Source organism: Salmo salar, chromosome ssa16 (genome assembly GCF_905237065.1).
Source record: "Salmo salar chromosome ssa16, Ssal_v3.1, whole genome shotgun sequence".
Taxonomy (NCBI): domain Eukaryota; kingdom Metazoa; phylum Chordata; class Actinopteri; order Salmoniformes; family Salmonidae; genus Salmo; species Salmo salar.
The window spans coordinates 71,157,335-71,172,536 of record NC_059457.1 but is presented as its reverse complement, the minus strand read 5'-3'; the positions used below and the strand labels follow the sequence as shown (position 1 = coordinate 71,172,536).

General features: G+C 44.7%; 1 pseudogene; it reads left to right on the top strand.

Annotated features, from left to right (window-relative positions):
* Window positions 1-6,018: 6,018 nt before the first annotated feature.
* LOC106574578 (bile salt export pump-like) lies at window positions 6,019-10,815 on the top strand (annotated as a pseudogene).
* The last annotated feature ends 4,387 nt before the right edge of the window (window positions 10,816-15,202 follow it).

Below are 15,202 nucleotides of genomic sequence, written 5' to 3'. Positions count from 1 at the left end.
GTGTGGTGTCAGGAAAATGACCTCACACTCAATGTCAACAAAACAAAGGAGATGATCGTGGACTTCAGAAAACAGCAGAGGGAACAGCCCCCTATCCACATTGACGGGACAGTACTGGAGAGGGGGGAAAGTTTTAAGTTTCTCGGCGTACACATCACGGACAAACTGAAATGGTCCACCCACACAGACAGCGTGGTGAAGAAGGCACAGCAGCGCCTCTTCAACCTCAGGAGGCCGAAGAAATTCGGCATGTCACCAAAAACACTCTCAAACTTTTTCAGATGCACAATCGAGAGCATCCTGTCGGGCTGTATCACCGCCTGGTACGGCAACTGCTCCGCCCACAACCGTAAGGCTCTCCAGAGGGTAGTGAGGTCTGCACAACGCATCACCGGGTGCAAACTACCTGCCCTCCAGGACACCAGCACCACCCGATGTCACAGGGAGGCCAAAAAGATCATCAAGGACAACAACCACCTGAGCCACTGCCTGTTCACCCCGCTATCATCCAGAAGGCGAGGATGGTAGAGGTGCATCAAAGCGGGGACCGAGAGACAGAAGCTGTTTTTCAATCTCAAGGCCATCACTGTTAAACAGCCATCATTGAGTGGCTGCTGCCAACATACTCACTCAACTCTAGCCACTTTAATAATGGAAAAATTGATGTAATAAATGTATCACTAGCCACTTTAAACAATGCCACTTTATATAATGTTTACATACCCTACATTACTCATCTCATATGTATATACTGTGCTCTATACCATCTACTGCATCTTGCCTATGCCGTTCGGTCATCACTCATTCATATATTTTCATGTACATATTCTTATTCCTTTACACTTGTGTGTATAAGGTAGTTGTGAAATTGTTAGGTTAGATTCCTTGTTAGATATTACTGCATGGTCGGAACTAGAAGCACAAGCATTTCGCTACACTCGTATTAACGAAATCCTGGATTTCTCTGAGTCGTATTGCATTATCTTGAAGGACCATGCCAACTATAACGGCCTCTTGCTCCCGAGTGAATATAGCTGTCCTTCCACCTGCATGTGGCAGCCTTGCAATTCTACAAAAAGTAGTTGTGCAGTTACAAAACATATTCATGCAGTACAATACATACAGTGATTAACTTTAGAAATGTCTATTGAAACAGCTGCATACAGTGTAGTACAGTAAATTTGCAATTACAAAATTACATTAGTATACTGTACCTGTTCTCTTCTCTGAATATCCTTACTATGGTGGACACAGAAAATCGGCTCAAATTGGGTTACACTCTAAGTCCTGCTTCCCTCATTGTCAGTCCATGGACAAGAACATGGTCTATAACTGTTGCTCGAATTTCATCAGATATTTCCACTCTTTGTCTTCCTCTTCCTCTTCGTCCTCCTCTTCCTCTTTCTTGCCCTCCTCATCGCCCACCTCACATACACACTCGTCCTCGTCCTCTCACATTGTTTCTTCTATCCATTCTCAGACTTTCTCCTTCCCACCTTCAACAACCTGTTTGCTCTCTGAACTGGCTTATATTGGTTGTGTCGCATCATTTCAAACAGGTTAAATAAATTTTGAGTGGTTGTGTTCAATCAATGACATGTGTTTTCTATTTGTATTTGATTGTTGCCACTTGTGTTTACCAGTATGGATGACATGCGCATTAGAGTGCAGAATGTGTTTTGAGAATGAGAATGTGTTTAGAGTTTTGCTGAAAAGTCTAAGTGAGATCTGCAAATTGTATTTTACCACGTGAAATGGTTTAAGGTATTGACAACAGACTGCATAATTAGCTAAATGAGTCCAGGCAACTGAGAACTTTGTTCAGCCAATGGGTTTTAGTGTTTTAGCAATTGAGAAAAGCTGTAAACAGCATGATCATTACACAGGTGCACCTTGTGCTGGGGACAATAAAAGGCCACTCTAAAATGTGCAGTTTTGTCACAAAACACAAGTTTTGAGGGAGCATGCAAATGGTATGCAATGGCAGGAATGTCCACCAGAGTTGTTGCCAGATATCTGAATGTTCATTTCTCTACCATAAGCTGCCTCCAACGTCATTTTAGAGAATTTGGCAGTACGTCCAACCAGCCTCACAACCGCAGACCATGTTTAACCACGCCAGCCCAGGACCTCCACATCTGGCTTCTTCACCTGCGGGGTATTTCTGTCTATAGTAAAGTCCTTTTGTGGGGAAAAACTCATTCTGATTGGCTGGGCCTGGCCCCCAAGTGCCTATGCCCTCCCAGGCCCACCCATGGCTGCTCCCCTGCCCAGTCATGTAAAATCCATAGATTAGGGCCTAATGAATTCATTTCAAATGACTGATTTCCTTATATGAACTGTAACTCAGTAAAAGCTCTTGCATGTTGCGTTTATATTTTTGTTCAGTATAGTTCAACTCAATACTAACTCACGGTCATGCCTTGTATTACAATGATCACTAGATGGCGGCAAATACTTGTAGGCTATTGAAAAAGGGCTTTATCAATAATATAAATACTTTCTGCTCATCGTAATTTGAGCCAGTTCGCTACAGCAGGAAAAGGATCCTGCAGCAACAGGAAATGTTAATTATTATGTGGATTATAATTAATGGACATTTTCTGAGGGGGTTGATACATTTTTCGTAAGGGAAAATCAAGTCTGACATTTCAAAATGGAAATTACACACTTCAGAAGCCTTTTTAAACCTCAAATACATTTACATTTCCTGCAAAGTTCTCAAGCAACAGGGTAATCAAATTAAGATCCTACATCTGTACATTCATTGACCCCAACCAAATCTGTGTCAGTTAATTATGTATCACCTTATCTACCACTCAAAGTTAATTTCATAAAATAGGTTTTTAATTGACAGGTTATGCTACATTAATTGATGAACTACTATAGACATAGGCCTGATCTAGGCAAGCTGTATTAGTAGTCAGTAAACATGACTATCTGCCAATCAATTTTAATAGTCATAGTTGTGCCACAATAGAGCAAGAACAATGCTTGCAGTGGCCTGTAATTCACTTCGCAAACCATTATCATAATGTTGCTATACTGTGCAACACTACCTACTTTGGGAGTTAATCATTATGTAACAAACTGTTTGCTTATTTGGGCATGTTTCAACGAGCATGTTTCCAGAACCTTTTCTTCACGTGTCAGTAGCCTTCACAAGCACTGTGTCACAGCCCCAGGGGCACATAGGCCTAATCACCTGCTTCCCAATGGTGAGAGAAAATATACCATTTACAGTTACAATTCACAAACAAAAAGGAAAATTGGTTTGAGTTAAAGTACTACTCATGGAATAACGTTGTGGGCTCAAATTGGAAGTGCTGTTGCTTGTTAGTAATGGCTTCCCAACCCCATGAAAGCAAGTAAAAGCAACAAAACATCCCAGTTAGGAGAAACCTGTTATGACAAGACTGCTAAAATGCAAATGCAACAGAAATATATGACCATCATTTTAGACCATATTGGCGATCATATTTCAGATCATATTGGCGTGTTTAGGACTGAAGAGGACAGCAGCCCGGAGGGTGATGACGTGGAAGGTGTTTGACTTAGGATACTTTCCAAGAGTTGAAGCTGTCTTCACACACTGTTTGTATTCACATGCAGAAGGGCCGATAAACTGTAATATCTTTAGAAGTCATCAATGTGATATGATGAATGTGTAACACTGAGCCCAATCCTCGATGGATGTCTTATACATTTTGCAATGGTCTTTGATCACTTAAAAAAAAATTCTACAACAGAACTTTAACGAAAGTTGGCGTACCTCAGATTGTGATGGTGATTGTGGCTTAATATCATTACTTGTTATGTATTCTTGAAAATGATTATCTGACGTTCTCATAACATCCATTTAGCTCTAATTTATGGTTGAATGTAAGAAAAACCCATATCACCGTGAGTGCAATTGCCAGTATAAAGCCCTGATATGCACATGATTTTACCTGATTCCTTTTCATTGCAAGAAGAGCTATGTAGTAAAGGGTCTGGATTGGTTTTTGTACCATGCTCTCTCCTACTCCTTGCATAGCTGGGTCATCGGCCCCTTGGGCAGTACGAACCGACAGGACACTTACCTCTAAACACGATCGTATGACACCAAGTTCCGGCCTGGTTCTGGCTTGCACATGGTGCAGAGAGCCTCAGCCTCTTCCAGCCCACAGTCCCCCATCAGTCTACTTTTTACCCACTATCAGTGACCACCTGCCATCTCTACAGACACACAGTGGTGGCACCAGGCTGTCAGGTGGACTCGGCAGCACATGTCTTAGTACGGACTGGAGCCCATTAGTGTACTGTACAATTGGATTGACTATAATGTAAAGAAGCAGAATTCAACAATGGTTTTAATGTAAAGAGGAGATACGTTATTTTTTATTGGATTTGGGAAACAACAACTTGGTAGGTATCTCAGTGATAATACAATACATTTCAAATGGGATGTTGATAAGGGAATTATATGCTTAAAGTTAATGACTAAACAAATTCACCCTGAAACGTAATTATGACTGTCACGTCCTGACCATAGAAAGCTTTTATTTTCTATGGTAGAGTAGGTCAGGGCGTGACAGGGGGTTTTGTCTAGTTTAGTTATGTTTATGTTGGTTCTAGTTTCTTTTTTTCTATGTTGGGGTTTTGTCTAGTTTATGTATTTCTATGTGGGGTTCTAGTTTCTGTATTTCTATTTTTTTTGGGGGGGGGGTGATCTCCAATTAGAGGCAGCTGGTCATCGTTGTCTCTAATTGGGGATCATATTTAAGTTGTTGTTTTTCCCACTAGGTTTTTGGTGGGAGATTATTTTGAGTAAGTGTATGTGGCACCTCTTCGTCACGGTTTGTTGTTTTGTTTTTAGTTTATTTGTATGTCTTGCATAGTTTCACAGTTTAAATAAAAATGTGGAACGATACACACGCTGCGCCTTGGTCCCATTCTTCAGACATACGTGACAGAATCTCCCACCACCAAAAGACCAAGCAGCGTGCGTTTACGGGGAAGATGAGTTGGACATGGGAGGAAATCCTGGATTGAGCAGGACCCTGGACAGGGCCCGGGGAGTATCGCCGTCCGAAGGAGGAGTTGGAGGCAACGAGAGCAGAACGGCGATATTATGAGGCGTTATACCATCAAGACAAGCACGAGAGGCAGCCCCAAAAATGTTTTGGGGGGGCACACGGGTAGATTGGCAGAGTCAGGGTGGAGACCTGAGCCAACTCCCCGTGCTTATCGTGGGGAGCATGTGACCAGTCGGGCACCGTGCTATGCGGTGATGCGCACTGTGTCTCCAGTGCGTATTCACAGCCCGGTGCGCTCATTGCCAGCGCCCCGCATTTGCCGGGCTAGAGTGAGCATTCAGCCAGGAAGTGTGGTGCCAGCTCAGTGCTCCTGGTCTCCAGTACGCCTCCTCGGTCCAGGATATCCTGTGCCGGCTCCACGCACTGTGTCGCCAATGCGCATTCACAGCCCAGTGCGTCCTGTGCCACGCCCCGCATTTGCCGGGCGAAAGTAAGCATCCAGCCAGGACGGGTTGTGCCTGCTCTACGCTCGAGACCTCCGGTGCGCCTCCACGGCCCAGTATATCCTGTACCTGCCCCACGCATCCGGCCTCCAGTGAGTCTATCCAGCCTGGTACGCCCTGTGCCTGCTCCTCGCCCTTGCCCTGAGGTGCGTGTCACCAGTCTGGCGCCACCTGTGCCAGCCCCACGCATCAGGCCTCTAGTGCACCTGCCCAGTCCGTTGTGTCCTGTTCCTGCTCGTCGCACTTGCCCTGAGGTGCGTGTCACCAGTCTGGCGCCATCTGTGCCAGCCCCACGCATCAGGCCTCCAGTGCGCCTTCCCAGTCCAAAGCTTCCGGCGACAGTTCCCAGTCCGGAGCTTCCGGCGACAGTTCCCATTCCGGAACCTCCTGAGACGGCCCGCGGTCCGGAACCTCCTGAGACGGCCTGCGGTCCGGAACCTCCTGAGACGGCGGTCCGGAGCCCCCGCCAGCGGTCCGGCGGTCCGCAGCCTCCTGCGATGATCCGCGGTCCGGTGACACGAAAGCGGAGGGATCAGCTGGCAGAGCAGGGGCTACGCCCCGAACCGGAGCCGCCTCCTATGCTGGCGGATAAGCCGGATGTGAGGGTTCTTCATCCCGCACCAGAACCGCCTCCGACATTAGACAGCCACCCTAACCCTCCCTGTTTTTCTTGTTGTTTAAGGTTGTGCGTTCGGAGTCCGCATCTTTGGGGGGGTACTGTCACGTCCTGACCATAGAAAGCTTTTATCTTCTATGGTAGAGTAGGTCAGGGCGTGACAGGGGGTTTTGTCTAGATTATTTATGTCTATGTTGGTTCTAGTTTCTTTTTTCTATGTTGGGGGTTTTGTCTAGTTTATGTATTTCTATGTGGGGTTCTAGTTTCTGTATTTCTATGTTTTTTGGGGGGATAATCTCCAATTAGAGGCAGCTGGTCATCGTTGACTCTAATTGGGGATCATATTTAAGTTGTTGTTTTTCCCACTAGGTTTTGTGGGAGATTATTTTGAGGTAGTGTATGTTTCACCTCTTCGTCACGGTTTGTTATTTTGTTTAGTTGTTTATTTGTATGTCTTGCATAGTTTCAGAGTTAAAATAAAATGTGGAACGATACACACGCTGCGCCTTGGTCTCCTTCATCGTACGACAAACGTAACAATGACATGATGTAACAGATATAATGAATAATTAGACAAATGTAACTATTAGTAATCATTCGATTCTGTAACATGTATAATGAATTAGAATGTTAAGCTTCAGTGTGACTAAGGAGAGACCGAGAACCATTGAACTATGCATGACCTGACCTGGCTAGAACTCTGAGAAACTTATGATAGGACAGGGAGTCCTTTCAAGGTTCCTCTAATCTCGGGGGAATGGAACTGCCGGCTTGGTAGTGATAAACAGGGGATACAACTCATCTACTGTTCGTATGTAGGATATCTACTGTTCGTGTGTATGTATGTGCGTAAGTAGGGAGTGAACTATAAAATGGATGTCTTTGTATTATGGACTTCAGAACGTTCTTGTGAATAAACTGTACGAACCTTTTGCAGAAGCTGAGTCTTTGCCTAATTATTATTAAACTCAGGGTCTTACAAACCTCGGGAATTAGTCAAAGCTTTAATAATTGTTAGTTATTATCATTGGGATTCAAAATTCTCCTGACAGCTGTATTTTGGCTTTGTAATTCATTTTTATTATATATTTTTTCTCTTATAAATGTATTGTAGACAGTCCAGGATGCCTGCTGAATCAGTGAAATTGCACAGCATCAAAAAGCTGGGAGAAGAAAACAATGGTTTTGATGAAGGTACACCTGCATAAATATGATTGTTCAATGCATGGATTTGATGTAATTTTCCTGACATAAACAATGCTTTAGAAAAGTGTAATATTTCTTTATCATCTCTTTATTACAGAACCTAACGATGCATACATGTAAGTGCATCTTCCTCAGATAAAAAAAAACACTTGTCATGACTTATATTCTGTGTGATTTGTGTTCTTGTTGGTAAAAATGATAAATTAAACAGAAAACGGTTTTTGAATTTTTATTTAACTAGGCAAGTAAGTTAAGAACACACTCTTATTTACAATGACGGCCTACTCCGGCCAAACCCGGACGATGCTGTGCCAATTGTGCACCACACTATGGGACTTCCAATCACAGCCGGTTGTGATACAGCCTGGAATTGAACCAGGATCTGTAGTGACACCTCTAGCACTGAGATACGGTGCCTTAGACTGCAGCGCCACTCGGGAGTCTATTTCTTATCATGTTTCTCAGAATTGTGACACGTAAAAACAAGGTCACATTTAATAGTATGTTCTTTTTTTCTCCGCTGCAGGACGATGGGGAACCTGAAACAGGACACAAAAGAAAACTTCACCCATCTGGCATTCTGGGTAAATAACCTAATCTGACCCAAAGTGATTGACACCGCTCCCTCGTCCTCTCCTAGGCCACGGGCTCTCAGATCGGCATGATCGTTAACTCTCTGACCAACATTGGCGTGGCCGTCATCATTTCCTTCTACTTCAGCTGGAAGCTCAGCCTGGTCATCATGTGCTTCCTGCCCTTACTGGCTCTTTCCGGAGGCTTCCAGGCTAAGATGCTCACTGGCTTCGCCAAGCAGGACAAACAGGCCATGGAGGATGCAGGACGGGTAGGCTACAGTACTCCACTGACTCACTGGCCAGGGCTGTTTGTAACACAGGCTATAGTCACATAGTGCTACTGTGACTGGAAGTGAATTGTCATTGAAGCATGGTTGTACACTAGCATTAGTTAGTTCTCACATTAGTTATCAATACGTTATCAACATTTTCCTCGAAAGCTTCTGTTAGGGTCATTCAAGCAAAGTCACTACCACAGAACTTCCCTTGTGTCATATTCTAAGATATTTCAGCCTATAACTATTGTAATGTATGTTATAGACATCAGGTGAGCGCTTCCTGAAACCTGGTCACAGTAAACCCACTGGAGAGCTTATCTTACAGTGTGTTAGAGATCATGCGTAGAGTTCCTGTACTGTATACAGTTCCTACTTCCTATTCTAGACTTACACGTTGGTAGTGGTGGGTGGTTGTGACATCTCTGTGGTATCTTTTGTAGATCTCTGGCGAGGCCCTGAACAACATCCGCACCATCGTGGGGCTGGGGAAGGAACAGAGCTTTGTGGAGATGAACGAGGCTCACCTGGAGGCTCCGTACCAGGCCGCCAACCAAAAGGCCATTGTGTACGGCGCCTGCTACGGCTTCGCCCATTGTGTTGTCTTCATGTCCAACAGCGCCTCCTACAGATTTGGAGGGTACCTGGTGCGGCAGGAGGGCCTCCACTACAGCCTGGTCTTCAGGTGAGAGAAACTGTCTGCCTGCCTGCCTGTCTGCCTGCATACCTGTCAACAACATAAACAGACCATGAAATCACATTGTCCAAGATGTATTCCACTACCTCCACCACCTTTCCACCACCTTTGTTAATTCCTATATATTAACTTGACTAAACCCCATTGTCTCTCTGTGAAAGGTTCAGAGTGATCTCAGCCATAGTGACCAGTGGCACAGCGCTGGGCCGTGCCTCTTCCTACACCCCAGACTATGCCAAGGCCAAGATCTCAGCTGCCCGCTTCCTCCAGCTCCTCGACCGCGTGCCAAAGATCAGCGTCTACAGCAACGAGGGGGACAAATGGGTACAAGTCGCGGAAGCGCACACAAACACACACTCACTATCTCTCTTGCTCACGCCCCCTCTCTCTCTCGTTCAGCCTGATTTCAGAGGGAACTTAGAGTTCATTGACTGTAAGTTCACGTACCCGACCCGGCCAGACATCCAGGTGCTGAACGGCCTCAACGTGTCGGTAAAGCCCGGCCAGACGCTGGCCTTTGTGGGCAGCAGCGGCTGTGGGAAGAGCACCAGCGTCCAGCGACTGAAGAGATTCTATGACCCCGACCAGGGAAAAGTGGTGAGTCCTCAGTTTCTCTCAGCAGCACGCAATATCCCCATACATTTCTCTAGAGGTATAAAGACTATAAGAGGATGAGGGTATCCTGGGAGCTGGATTAGTTCACAGGATAGTTGACTGGATTTTCCACGTAGCATTGCAGATTATTGATGGCCATGACTCGACTCAGGTCAACGTCTCGTACCTGCGCTCCAAGATCGGCATCGTATCCCAGGAGCCCATTCTGTTTGACTGCAGCATCGGAGACAACATCAAGTACGGAGACAACCTGCGCGAAGTCAGCATGAATGACATCATCTCCGCATCCAAGAAAGCCCAACTTAAAACAACACTGTCAGTGTACTAACTTAAAACAACACTGTCTGTGTACTAATTTAAAACAATATTGTCAGTGTACCAACTTAAAACAACACAAAATTGCCACTGAAGTTTGTAGCACCATTAGGAAGGAAACGCCAACGATTTAGATATGTCATTTAAATCAGTTGTGGCAAGTCACTCTAACATCTTTGTTTCTATCAAAGATACCCGCACACTAAGATCCAAATACAAATGTCCAGTTTCTGTGCCCTTTGTTTGACACCGTAGTCTTTTAAAGTTTTAATTTCTCCCTTTAGAAATACGACACCAACGTGGGTTCCCAGGGCTCCCAGCTCTCTCGGGGACAGAAGCAGCGCATAGCAATCGCCAGGGCGATTATCCGCGACCCTAAGATCCTGCTACTGGACGAAGCCACTTCAGCCTGGACACGGAGAGCGAGAAGGTAATGTCTCCATGACAACAGCCTGTCATCACCACGAACAGTAGAAGAAGTGCTGAACCTGATGAGGATAGATTCAATTTATACAGATATCTTTATTACAGATAGCTATTTCAAATAGCTTTAGAATTGGTACGAGGCAAGGCAAGCATGCAATTTGCCTGTGCCTTAGGTCCATTGTATTGAGGCAGAGGCAGTAATCAAGTAATCACGGTGAGTCATGAGTGATTGTGAAATCAGCTCAAAGCTTTGTGTGTGTGTGTGTGTGTTACAGACTGCAAGAGGCGCTGGATAACGCGAAGGAGGGCCGAACCTGCATCGTCATCGCCCACCGTCTCTCCAACATCCAGAACTCTGACATCATCGCAGTTATGTCCAGGGGCGTCGTCATCGAACAGGGTCCACATGACCATCTCATGGCCCTCAAAGGGGCCTATTACAAACTTGCCACCACCGGTGCACCAATCAGCTAACTCCTCAGGGTTATAGGAGCCAAACCAGGAAATGCCTGTTCAGGTCATCACACCAGGTCATATAGTATTTATTCTACAGAAGGGATCCTGTCAGCCGTCACACATTCTTTAGTGTTAATTGGTCCATGTGTATTCATTTGTTGTCGTTACATTTGAACAGTATGTTTGAGACATACTGAAGGTCTGAGTGGCTACCTTTTTATCTTTGAGTTTGGACTTTTTTTGGTAATTAACTGTATTGCATAAGAATAAATTGAATCCAAATATCTACATTGAGGGTATAAAGTAACTGTTTACGATTGTCTACCGTTTGTACTGTGTTTACCATTATACATTTACGATTTCAAATGTTTTGGATTGTAAATGGAACCTTTTTGTTCTTTAAATCAAATATGGTGAATTTAAATTGCCTGCAGACGATAATGCATGCTACAACAGTTGGTTTTCCTTAGTCAAAGGTTAAGATAAGAGCCTAGGACAGACTAGTACTACAGACTAGTACTACAGACTAGTACTACAGTATTCCCTACACCAGGTCTTGTTGATGCTTCCATGACTGACACCGTGACACCCTGACCTGACACCAGGATGAGATTTGCTGCGTCCATCCATCAACGGTAATGTGTGATCACACCGCTCTGACCTTATGGAACGGAGTCTTCATCAGTGCATCCCAGATTCCCAGCACCCAGACAAGGGGTGAATTAGTATGCCGGTGAAGCAATATAATCTCTCCTGGCTCTCTGCTCACAATCCGTCCTCTTAGAGGACACTGTTTGACTTTGTGCCATGTAGCGTCAATACAATATTGATTGATAACGGCGAGCCAGTATCCTGGAATCAAGTGTGGTGGTGAGTGTCTGGGTCTTTGTTGACTTAGTGGGTGAGAAGTGGGGCTAACGTGCTTTAATAAGTCTTGCCCAGTGCGGAAGTGCTGCATTTGAGCCGCTTGTTTGTTTTCAATCTCAAGTCATCAACCTCCACGATGTCATCCACTCCTAAAGATGAGTCAAACTCCACGATGTCATCCACTCCTAAAGTTGAGTCATCAATCTCCATGATGTCATCCACTCCTAAAGATGAGTCATCAACCTAGACCTTATTGTTGACCGAGCTCAGATTTGAAGTCCTATACTGTCTCTCTCCTACTAGTCCTATACTGTCTCTGTCCTACTAGTCCTATACTGTCTCTGTCCTACTAGTCCTATACTGTCTCTCTCCTACTAGTCCTATACTGTCTCCTACTAGTCCTATACTGTCTCTCTCCTACTGGTCCTATACTGTCTCTCTCCTACTAGTCCTATACTGTCTCTCTCCTACTAGTCCTATACTGTCTCTCTCCTACTAGTCCTATACTGTCTCTCTCCTACTAGTCCTATACTGTCTCTCTCCTACTGGTCCTATACTGTCTCTCTCCTACTGGTCCTATACTGTCTCTCTCCTACTGGTCCTATACTGTCTCTCTCCTACTAGTCCTATACTGTCTCTGTCCTACTAGTCCTATACTGTCTCTCTCCTACTAGTCCTATACTGTCTCTCTCCTACTAGTCCTATACTGTCTCTCTCCTACTAGTCCTATACTGTCTCTGTCCTACTAGTCCTATACTGTCTCTGTCCTACTGGTCCTATACTGTCTCTCTCCAACTAGTCCTATACTGTCTCCCTCCTACTAGTCCTATACTGTCTCTGTCCTTCTAGTCCTATACTGTCTCTCTCCTACTGGTCCTATACTGTCTCTGTCCTACTAGTCCTATACTGTCTCTCTCCAACTAGTCCTATACTGTCTCTCTCCTACTAGTCCTATACTGTCTCTCTCCTACTAGTCCTATACTGTCTCTCTCCTACTAGTCCTATAATGTCTCCTACTGGTCCTATACTGTCTCTCTCCAACTAGTCCTATACTGTCTCTCTCCTTCTAGTCCTATACTATATCTGTCCTACTAGTCCTATACTGTCTCCTACTAGTCCTATACTGAATCTGTCCTACTAATCCAATACTGTCTCTCTCCTACTAGTCCTATACTGTCTCTCTCCTACTAGTCCTATACTGTCTCTCTCCTACTAGTCCTATACTGTCTCTCTCCTACTGGTCCTATACTGTCTCCTACTAGTCCTATACTGTCTCTCTCCTACTAGTCCTATACTGTCTCTCTCCTACTGGTCCTATACTGTCTCCTTCTAGTCCTATACTGTCTCTCTCCTTCTAGTCCTATACTGTCTCTCTCCTACTTGTCCTATACTGTCTCTCTCCTACTAGTCCTATACTGTCTCTCTCCTACTAGTCCTATACTGTCTCTCTCCTTCTAGTCCTATACTGTCTCCTACTAGTCCTATACTGTCTCTCTCCTACTGGTCCTATACTGTCTCTCTCCTTCTAGTCCTATACTGTCTCCTACTAGTCCTATACTGTCTCTCTCCTACTAGTCCTATACTGTCTCCTACTAGTCCTATACTGTCTCTGTCCTACTAGTCCTATACTGTATCTGTCCTACTAGTCCTATACTGTCTCCCTCCTACTAGTCCTATACTGTCTCTCTCCTACTGGTCCTATACTGTCTCTCTCCTACTAGTCCTATACTGTCTCTCTCCAACTAGTCCTATACTGTCTCTCTCCTACTGGTCCTATACTGTCTCTCTCCAACTAGTCCTATACTGTCTCTCTCCTATTAGTCCTATACTGTCTTTCTCCTTCTAGTCCTATACTGTCTCTCTCCTTCTAGTCCTATACTGTATCTGTCCTACTAATCCTATACTGTCTCTGTCCTACTAGTCCTATACTGTCTCCTACTAGTCCTATACTGTATCTGTCCTACTAATCCTATACTGTCTCTGTCCTACTAGTCCTATACTGTCTCCTACTAGTCCTATACTGTCTCTCTCCTTCTAGTCCTATACTGTCTCTCTCCTACTAGTCCTATACTGTCTCTCTCCAACTAGTCCTATACTGTCTCTCTCCTACTAGTCCTATACTGTCTCTCTCCTTCTAGTCCAATACTGTCTCTCTCCTACTAGTCCTATACTGTCTCTCTCCAACTAGTCCTATACTGTCTCTCTCCTACTAGTCCTATACTGTCTCTCTCCTACTGGTCCTATACTGTCTCTGTCCTACTAGTCCTATACCGTCTCTCTCCTACTAGTCCTATACTGTCTCTCTCCTACTGGTCCTATACTGTCTCCTACTAGTCCTATACTGTCTCTCTCCTTCTAGTCCTATACTGTCTCTCTCCTACTAGTCCTATACTGTCTCTCTCCTACTAGTCCTATACTGTCTCTGTCCTACTAGTCCTATACTGTCTCTCTCCTACTAGTCCTATACTGTCTCTCTCCTACTAGTCCTATACTGTCTCTCTCCTACTAGTCCTATACTGTCTCTGTCCTACTAGTCCTATACTGTCTCTGTCCTACTGGTCCTATACTGTCTCTCTCCAACTAGTCCTATACTGTCTCCCTCCTACTAGTCCTATACTGTCTCTCTCCAACTAGTCCTATACTGTCTCTCTCCTACTAGTCCTATACTGTCTCTCTCCTACTAGTCCTATACTGTCTCTCTCCTACTAGTCCTATACTGTCTCTCTCCTACTGGTCCTATACTGTCTCTCTCCTACTAGTCCTATACTGTCTCTGTCCTACTAGTCCTATACTGTCTCTGTCCTACTAGTCCTATTCTGTCTCTCTCCTACTAGTCCTATACTGTCTCCCTCCTACTAGTCCTATACTGTCTCTCACCTACTAGTCCTATACTGTCTCTGTCCTACTAGTCCTATACTGTCTCTGTCCTACTGGTCCTATACTGTCTCTCTCCAACTAGTCCTATACTGTCTCTCTCCTACTAGTCCTATACTGTCTCTGTCCTACTAGTCCTATACTGTCTCTGTCCTACTGGTCCTATACTGTCTCTCTCCAACTAGTCCTATACTGTCTCCCTCCTACTAGTCCTATACTGTCTCTCTCCAACTAGTCCTATACTGTCTCTATCCTACTAGTCCTATACTGTCTCTCTCCTACTGGTCCTATACTGTCTCTCTCCTACTAGTCCTATACTGTCTCTCTCCTACTGGTCCTATACTGTCTCTCTCCAACTAGTCCTATACTGTCTCTCTCCTACTAGTCCTATACTGTCTTTCTCCTTCTAGTCCTATACTGTCTCTCTCCTTCTAGTCCTATACTATATCTGTCCTACTAATCCTATACTGTCTCTGTCCTACTAGTCCTATACTGTCTCCTACTAGTCCTATACTGTCTCTCTCCTACTAGTCCTATACTGTCTCTCTCCTACTAGTCCTATACTGTCTCTCTCCTACTGGTCCTATACTGTCTCCTACTAGTCCTATACTGTCTCTCTCCTACTAGTCCTATACTGTCTCTCTCCTTCTAGTCCTATACTGTCTCTCTCCTACTAGTCCTATACTGTCTCTCTCCTACTTGTCCTATACTGTCGCTCTCCTACTTGTCCTATACTGTCTCTCTCCTACTAGTCCTATA